Here is a 9,805-nt window from a genome sequence, read left to right as displayed (position 1 = left end):
AAACGACTGTAAATAGACAAACCTGTACTGTGTGTATCTGAAGAAGTGTGCATGCACACGAAAGCTTATACCAAGAACTAACTTAGTTGGTCTTTAAGGTGCTACAGGAAGGAATTTTTTTATTTTGACTATGGCAGACCAACACGGCTACCCATCTGTAACTGTACTGTGTGTGTTTGTCTGGAAGCTAAGCCAAGCTACGTGACAGTTTTACACCGCTGTGTTAAACTCTGCTGAGGCGTGACTGAGAGCTGCGGAGCGGAAGTGTGCCGGGCGGCCATAAATCGCTAATTGAGGATCGCAAATCAATTAGCGGGGGTCACGTCAGACCAATAAACTTCAAGAGGTTATGGGTAACCTTAATCACCGATCGTAAAGCTGTCACTGGAGGCTGCCGAAAGCTTTGATCTGCGGTGTAGAGCAGAGAAGCACGGCAGGAGTCGGAGGCAAGCGGCAAGCTGAAAGACGCTGTGCTGAATGCTGCGGAGCTGAGAGCAGCAGGGAATCGTTTCTCCACGCCAGAGGAGCTGGTGATGTGTGAGTACAGCTTGGGGCGCCTGGGGAGGACGGGAGAACATGGCGGATGGCCAGGAGGTGTATCAAGCTCCGTTTGAACAGCTTGAAGAACTCACCGCCCAAGCGTGGAATACCTGGGCAAAAAGGGTGAGAGCGTGGTTTTTAGCCACGGAGATTTGGGACATATCCCAGAGAGAACCAGTGCAGCTGGTGGACAGAGATGCAGGAAAGCTGGAGTCTGTTTCTCTGGAGGAGAAATTGCAGAGGGAGAAAGCTGTGAGAGCTGAGATCTGCATGTTGAGAGCAGGTGTTCATGCTAATTTGCAACATCACCTGGGAAGCGTTGAATCTGCGTGTGAGGCCTGGCGAGTGCTGAAACGTCTGTGTGAAGACTCAGCAGGGGGCCAAGGGCAGATGGAAGCTGGAAGCCTAGAGATGGCTGGAGCCCCTGTTCCTGATGATTTAGCCTCAAGGAGTGCTAGTGAGCAAGTCGGGGGGGCGGAGAATTCCAAAGGCAAGTTTGAAAAGTTTTCCACTGTGCGTGCTGGAGTGGAGTTCAGAGGGGGCGGATCTGGCAAGGAGTGCTTTTCCGGAAGAAGGAGGGCCAAGCCAGCTGGAAAGAGCCCCGGGCAGTGTTTTTCCACTGGAGTTCGTCGTTGCTACGTGTGTAATGCAACGGGTCATCTGCGTCGAGACTGCCCACAGAGAGCGAGAGCAGCTGCACAGGAAGGCTTCAAGGACACCTCTCATGGGAACCAGTCGGGTTTCCATGGCAACCGGTCTGGAAAAACAACCAGGCGTGGGACTGAGGCTGGTGGACGTGCCAGGTGCCAGGAAGAGACGTATCAACTCACGGCCAGTCTTGCTTTGTTTGAGCAAGGCTGTGGGACAGGCTCAGAGCTTTGTTTTGTAATTGACTCTGCAGCTAATTGCAATTTGATTCCAGAGACTCCTGCTGTCGAGATGTGGAATTGCAAGGCAATTCCTGCTGGGAAGACTGTTCTCTTCGCAAATGGACAGAAAAGAAATGTGACTAATACTGTAAATGTGCATTTTTCTGTTTTACAGGAGACGTTGGAGTGTTGTACCGTTCCAGGGATGCACCACTGCCTTTTGTCTGTACCTTATTTGTTAAAAAAGGGGTTTAAGGTTTGTTTCGAAGATGCTGTCTGCACAATCTCCAAAGGAGGGAGGATATTTGCCAAGGTTAAAAAGGGGCAGAATGATCTCTTCATTCTTAAAACGTCTCTGGAGGGTGATGGGAAGGTTGAGAAAGCACAAGCACTGCGTGCTACAATTCCCAATCATGATTCATGTGTCCATGCTTGGCATGCACGAACAGCTCATGGTTCTCTAGAAGAACTACAGGTGCTGCCTGAGGTTTCCAAAGGTTGTCAAATTTCAGAATGTGGATATGCTGTGAAATGTGAAACTTGCAAACTGGCAAAGGTAAAAGGATGCAGTTATCCAAAAGAGGAGAGGGTAACCACAAGACCTTTTGAAATGGTTCACATAGATTTGTGGGGTCCTGTAAGGGAACCAAGTCTGGGAGGGTCAAGGTTTCTGCTGACGGTGCAGGATGATTTTACACAGAATACCTGGACTCTTGGTCTCAAATCCAAGGATGATGCAGCACAGCTGATCAAAGGGTGGATTGAGGAGGTGGAACAAAGGTTTTCCACCAGGGTGCAAGCTGTCACAAGTGACAGAGGAGCCCAGTCAACAGGTTCTGCTTTGCAGAAGTTCTTTCGCAAGAAAGGGATACGTCACTCAGTGACTTCACCCAATCGGGGGGGGGGTGGCAGAGCTGAGACGTCAGGCTCTGGTTAAGGCTGCACAGGTGATGCTGGCAGATTCTGGGTTACCTCCAAGGTTTTGGCTGGAGGCAATCAGGTATGTGAGCTTCACCTGGAATCGGACCTACAATTCCATGGTAGGGGACACACCGTTTGGGTTGTTGCATGGCAGGAAACCCCAGATTCATTTTTTGCGTATGTTTGGGTCAGGTGCATCTGTGCCAGTACCTACTGCTTTGCAGGGGCCAGATGGATCCAAGTTCCGGAAAATGATCTTCTGCGGGTATGAGCCAGAAGCACGTGCATGGAGGTTTGCATTTCCATCAGGTGATCAGAGTAAGTTACTGATCAGTAAACACGCTGAGTTCTATGAGCAGGATAAAAGGTCAAAACCTGCTGTCATGCGTGATGTGCTCTCAGAATGTTTATCTGATTCTGATGAGGAAAGGGAGGCAGAGGCTGATCCCGGTGATGAGGACCAGGTCCAAGATCAGGATTCAGAATCCGATGATGACGATCAGGTAACTGACCAAAGTCAGGAACAGGAGGAGGTATCGGTAGTTTCTCAACAAGATGTTAAGAGAACACCCAAAAGCGAGCCTAGTTCTCCTGTGAGTGTAATGGAGAGGATTCGAAGACGCTTTAAGTCAGAGGGGGAATCCCGTGATGTTGAGGACACAGTTCCTAGTAGCGGTGAGTCAGAGGTAACATCTGAGTTTGTGCCCAGAAGGTCTAGTCGCACAACAAAGGGCGTTCCACCTGAAAGGTACCAAGCCACAAGTGCGTGGGCAAGTTTCGCACAGTGTGATTCTGGGAGTGTTGAAGGGGTTCAACAGGTGCCTGGAAAAGATGCCGGGAAGGGGCACAAGGCAAAGGGGAAGGTGTTGAACTCAAAAGGGTCTTGTCAGAATGTGCGGCAAGGGGGGGTGTTGAGTTTGGAACTTAACAGGTTAAGTTGTTCCCATGATGCCACACCATTCTGACGTCAGCTTTCGAAGCTGGGAGGAGTTTGGGAGGAGTTTGCTATTCTCACTCTGTGCTGTGAGGGGAAAGGAGCAGTTTTGTCATGGCTGCAAGCAGTCCTGGTTTTTCCGGAGATTTGTTGGAATAAACGACTGTAAATAGACAAACCTGTACTGTGTGTGTTTGTCTGGAAGCTAAGCCAAGCTACGTGACAGTTTTACACCGCTGTGTTAAACTCTGCTGAGGCGTGACTGAGAGCTGCGGAGCGGAAGTGTGCCGGGCGGCCATAAATCGCTAATTGAGGATCGCAAATCAATTAGCGGGGGTCACGTCAGACCAATAAACTTCAAGAGTCATGTCCCTGAATTTCAATGGATCTACTCTGAGTAGGGCTAACATTGACTGCAACACAGTGTACATCTGAATAGCAGATAATTTTGGGGACATCCAGCAGGGAAGAGCTGTTTTCATGCTCTGCTGATGGGCTTTTTGGAAGGGCGTAGCTTGTAGGGAGCACAGTTTTGGATGGGATGGACCATTGAGTCTGATCCAACTCTTCTCTTCAAATTGTATTGACTTTGGTTTTTTTGTTTATATCAAACACAACGACTGTGTAATTATGCAATCGTTCTGTGTAAGCACAATCAGGACAATAAGAAGATCTGAAATAAAACAAATGGGCTGGTGGTAGAAGGAGGCAAGGTGGGCACTGAAACATTGCCAAAAAAGGTAGAAATAACTTCTCTCTGTGTTTGAGGGCAGCAGTGCCTGATATAGGTCCTTCTCCTCCCCACCGACCAATCGCTGGGTGCGGTTGACGGGGGAGATGCCTGCACCATTTTGTGGCCCTGTCTCTTTTAGTGCCCTTTTAGATGTGGTAGCCATTTTGAGTTACGGCACACTCGCACAGCAGCCATTTTGTGTTATTACACACCCACCCACACCCCATGGCAGCCTTTATGTAACTGGTGCATCAGAGCCAACTCCTAGGGGCAGAGGTCCCTTCAGCACCCGCTATAAAATATTTGAGGGGGCTGCCTCCCCCAAAGTTGAGGGGCATTGACATTCAAATGGTGTGTGTGTGTGTGTGTGTGTGCGCGCGCGCGCGCGCGCCACATCATGTTACTGATTATGCAGAGTGGAGCTTACCTCACCCTCCCAATATTGTATTCAAAATTCCAAGTGTGCTCACAAAAGATTGGCAACATCTGATTTATACATTACACGGTGGTATTCTGTACCTCTGGTTCAGCCTTCCCCAATCTAGTACCATCCATAGGTTTTGGACTAAAACTTCCATTAGGCTGCATAAAAGCTGCCATCAACCTGTGATGGTGATGGGTGGGGCTGATGGGAGTTGTAGTCCAAAATATCTGGGGCACACTGGGTTGGGGAAAGATGGCTTTGTTAAATATATAACACAACGATGATGATGTTCTGCTGACTCCTTAACAGATTTATTATGTAAATACCAGGGAAGCCCCCTGTTTCTTTCTTACTTCAGCTGCCATTTTTATAGCTGAAGGGTTTGACGCCTGTGATATGTGGCACAATTCCTAATGTGGCAGGTAACCGTGTTTTTAAAGTCCCATTTCTCCCCAGGACTTCACTGCCCTTCATTAGGCCTTTTCCGTCTGTGTTACAGCTGCCGTGACTGAAATGATAAGAGACAGCAGTTTGCTCAAACAAAGTGCATCTCCGGGACACAACTTGTGGGCCCTCAAACATAGGTGTGGAGAACTAAGTTTTTATCTGAAGAAAAAAGCTTGGGGGCAAGAGAAAAAGGGGCTAAGAACTCTGAAGCGGAAGCCACAACCCGTAAGAGTGAGTCCCAGTTGAATGCGGTAAACATGAACAAACATGCACAGGACTGCTCTGTTAATCTTCCCTCTCCAGTTTTCAGTGAGCGGAGACTTCCATATCAAATATAACTATATTTTTAATGGCTACTGCCTGGCTGAACTTCACCCATTACAGAGCTTCTGTGTGGCAGTTCCCCACACATCCATCTCCCTCATTATTAATGTTTGGGAGGAATTTTAAAACAACCTTGTTTACCCAATAATTTGATGGCTGAAAGATACTGTTAATGGTAACTTTGAAATGACTAGCTTGGAGGGTGATTTTTAAAATGCTTTTAGATGTTTTTGATTTCTTTAATTTGTTTTTTTTAATCTAATTGTTTTTAAATGTTTTTTTTAAACATTAAATGTGTTTTTACCCTGGGCGTGTTTTTACCTTGGTGGGAAATAAATTTAATCATAATAATAACAATAACAAAACAAAAAAGTATTGAGGTATTTGAAGAGAAAGTGTTAGGCTACAGTTACCCTTCATGTGGTTCCACTTGCAAGCAGTAATAATTCATAAATACTAAATGAACTTGAAAAGTGTAAGAAGAAGAGTCCTGCTAGATCAGATGAAAGGCTCAGCATTATGTTCTTTTAGTGGCCCACAAGATGCCTATGGGAAGCCCAAAGAGTTTATTCTCACCTGATAGACTCCATTCAAAATTATTATGGGCACCGTAGTGGTAATTGAAGAGTTTGGATTTGAAGAGTTTGGATTTGATATCCCGCCTTTCACTCCCTTTAAGGAGTCTCAAAGCAGCTAACATTCTCCTTTTCCCTTCCTCCCCCACAACAAACACTCTGTGAGGTGATTGGGGCTGAGAGACTTCAAATAAGTGTGACTTGCCCAAGGTCACCCAGCAGCTGCATGTGGAGGAGCGGAGACGCGAACCCGGTTCCCCAGATTACGAGACTACCGCTCTTAACCACTACACCACACTGGCTCTCGCATGGGGCCTGATGGGTGGAAGGCAGAGAGACCAATGGTAGGTAGAGGCAGAGCCAATGACAGGCGGAGCTAACTAATGCTAGTTCTGCCCCCGTTCTTCTCATTGCTGAGTTCTATAAAGATAGGGCTGCCATATTTCAAAAAGTAAAAACCAGGACACTCTGAAAGTTGTTGAGCTTTTTCTTACGAAAACTCAAAAAAAACCCCTGCTGTTTTGGGGTTTCCTTGGCGAAGATCCAAGACAATCCACTGCCTTCAGGAATTTCCCCCTGGATGGCATTTCCGCCATTGAAATCCCGGGAAAATTTGGACATATGGCAGCCCTAACAAAGACTAATTCTTAGTTCTACTAAGACTAAAGGAAAGGAAACTGGCTTGGTTGCAAACATGGAGGCAGGCAGGCTGGCTGAAGGCAGACTGAGGTTGGTGGGGTAGTGCCCTCCTTGCCCAAATGGATCAGCCATCACTGGGCCACACACACACACACACACACACACACACACACACACACACACACACACCAGTGGACAGTTTGTAAAAGGAAGGGGGGATTCTCTATGTTTCCAGTTCCCTTCCGCAATTTACTTATCATAAAACGAAACTCTAGCGCCCTACCACCCCTAATAATTCTTCACACATGCAATTCTCCGTAAGAAGGGGGAAACTTTTTACTAATAGGTAAAAAGGTGGGTAAGGTAAAGGACCCCTGGATGGTTAAGTCCAGTCAAAGATGACTATGGGGTGCTGTGCTCATCTCGCTTCAGGCCAAGGGAGCTGGCATTTGTCCACAGACAGCTTTCCGGGTCATGTGGCCAGCATGACTAAACCGCTACTGCCGCATGGAGGACTGTGACAAGTGCCAGAGTGCACGGAAACGCCATTTACCTTCCTGCCGCAGTGGTACCTATTTATCTACTTGCACTGGTATGCTTAATACAGCTGCCCTGAAGCATGGCTGAAGAAATTTCCCTTCTCATGTTATATTCTCGGCTTGTTTAAAAATCCATACAGCTAGCCTAGCAAGCTGGTGCCCTCCTCCCTGAAGAGAAAACCTCAATGATTAAATCCTCTTAAAAGCAAATTGTCACAATGAATGGAAGGAAGGATCTGTGCTCCCTCTCGCTCCTTCTCTACAATTGATAGTTCCATTCATTTGGTAAAGGCCATTGTGCCCATCGCTCCCATGATGGAAAGGAAGGCTTGGGCTACTTTTGTATGATTCCCTGCTGTGTTCAAAACTAAATTAGAAACATGCCCCCAAATCATGACATCTCTGTAAAGTGATTTCTGTGCCGTTAGAGGAGTTTTTAATGAATAGCACCCAGCAGACCACCACCTCTTCCTTTAGCAGCTAGGAACGACACATGCAACAATTTCAGACATATGAAATAATGCACACCCTGGGAGGAGAATCGTGATATGAAAGCAAATCTTGCTGAAAATGGACTTCTCCCTAGAAAGCTGTATTGCCCAATATTTTACATGTTTGTAACATACCAATTGTCATGCTAAGGAGCTCTCTTCCCCTACACACCACTGATGACAATGGCAGCTGTTTGCATTCATTCATGTATGTTGGCTCTGTTAATTCATTTATTCTGAAGTAGCCTTGTGCTCCACTGATTTAAAATCCAAAGGGGAGTGATGGTTCTTTGGGTTAATTTTATATTTTAAAATTTAATTGTCCTACAATCAACCATTAAAAACAGGGATGGAGAAGTTGTGAACCTCCGCATAGAGCTGGATTACAATGGCCAAACCCAGTACAAATGTGAGATCCGAGCACATATAAAATGGTGCTATACTTTGCTCACAAACAAGATATCTAGCACTAGTTCTGCTCTTGTAAGGAAATTATCTTCAAGTGTGGCAGAACCCACACTGTGGAACCCCTTGCCCGTTGAGATTAGGCAGGTGCATTTGCTGTACTGTTTTTGGCACCTGCTATAATCTCTTTGAGATGCATGTGGCACTGTGGTCTAAACCACAGAGCCTAGGACTTGCCGATCGGAAGGTCGGCGGTTCGAATCCCCATGACGGGGTGAGCTCGGGTGTCTAGGCAATCCAACAGAGATTTATAAAGTTCACACACACACACATTTTCAACCGCTGATTTTATTTATATTTAGAAAATATTCTATGTCTACTTGTTTTTAAGCTTCTGGCTTTTTCTTGATAGTTTTAATTTATATTTTATGTAAAGGGGGGGGGTGTTTTGTTTTTACAACTGAAGCCATATACAAATTCTGGTACTTAATTTATTACAGTCATACTGTAAGTCATCCAGAATTGGCCTGAAAAACATTCCCTTGTATAGTAATTACAACAAAGCATAAAATTATCCAGAACAACAGAGTAAAGGTAAAGGGACCCCTGACCATTAGGTCCAGTCGTAACCGACTCTAGGGTTGCGGCACTAATCTTGCCTTATTGGCCGAGGGAGCCGGTGTACAGCCTAGACAAAAGAGATTATAAAGGTATAGGTAAAGGACCCCTGACAGTTAAGTCCAGTCACAAACAACTCTGGGGTTGCGGCGCTCATCTCGCTTTACTGGCCGAGGGAGCTGACTTTTGTCCTCAGACAGTTTTTCTGGGTCATGTGGCCAGCATGACTAAGCTGCTTCTGGCGAACCAGAGCAGCGCACAGAAACACCGTTTACCTTCCCACCGGAGCAGTACCTATTTATCTACTTGCACATGACGTACTTTCGAACTGCTAGGTTGGCAGGAGCTGGGACTGAGCAACGGGAGCTCACCTCGTCACAGGCATTCGAACTGCCGACCTACTGATTGGCAAGTCCTAGGCTCTGTGGTTTAACCCACAGCGCCACCCGCGTCCCCTGAACAACAGGGTATTTATGATCAATTGCTTCGACACAATACATTTTTCAAAACTTTTTTTACTGTTGCTTTCTAATCCCTCAGGAGGAAACTACACTCCCACATTGAGATACATGTCATCTGTCAGGGCAGCCAAGGCTGCTTTGATCCCGAACTCAGGCCTGAAGTCAGATTGGAGTGGGTCAGCAGATGGCATGGTATGTGAGAGAAAGCCCTGTTGCTGTTTTATTTTAAATGTGTGGATTGATTTTTTTCAAAGAAAACAGCCTACAAGCAACATAAATTAGTGCACAAAACAAAGAACAACTTCGTGGAATATATAATATATTGCTTTTGGTACCCACTCAGAGGCTCTGCTTGGCTCCCAGTAAATGTCAGAGGTTTTGTTTTGGTTGTTAGCGCTAGTCAGAAAGTCTGAGTGGTTACAACTTTCAGACAAGAAAGACCCATCTTTCTTACATTCATTCAAACTAGCCACAATTTGATTTCCATCACTCAGTGTATGGTCGTTTTGATGGGAACAGCCAATACATTCACCTTGATGTAAACACCATGACTCCTTGAGCCGATCAATGTTTGTATCATCATCATCATCATCACACCTCTTTGCTAAGGAGCTCAAGGTGGCGTAAAGGTAAAGGAACCCCTGACCATTAGGTCCAGTCGTGGCTGACTCTGGGGTTGCGGCGCTCATCTCGCTTTATTGGCCGAGGGAGCCAGGGTACAGCTTCTGGGTCATGTGGCCAGCATGACTAAGCCGCTTCTGGAGAACCAGAGCAGCACACGGAAACGCTGTTTATCTTCCCGCCGGAGCGGTACCTATTTATCTACTTGCACTTTGACGTGCTTTAGAACTGCTAGGTTGGCAGGAGCAGGGACCGAGCAACGGG

General features: G+C 46.4%; 1 long non-coding RNA gene across 1 annotated transcript; it reads left to right on the top strand.

Annotated features, from left to right (window-relative positions):
• The first annotated feature begins 891 nt into the window (after positions 1-891).
• On the top strand, positions 892-3,442 carry LOC308590825. The gene is made up of 2 exons (XR_014009921.1): positions 892-1,965; positions 3,188-3,442. It is a non-coding gene; the product is annotated as an uncharacterized lncRNA (long non-coding RNA).
• Positions 3,443-9,805: the final 6,363 nt, after the last annotated feature.

Source organism: Podarcis bocagei, assembly GCF_964188305.1.
Source record: "Podarcis bocagei genome assembly, chromosome: 7".
Lineage (NCBI taxonomy): Eukaryota > Metazoa > Chordata > Lepidosauria > Squamata > Lacertidae > Podarcis > Podarcis bocagei.
This window is presented reverse-complemented; position numbering and strand designations above follow the sequence as displayed.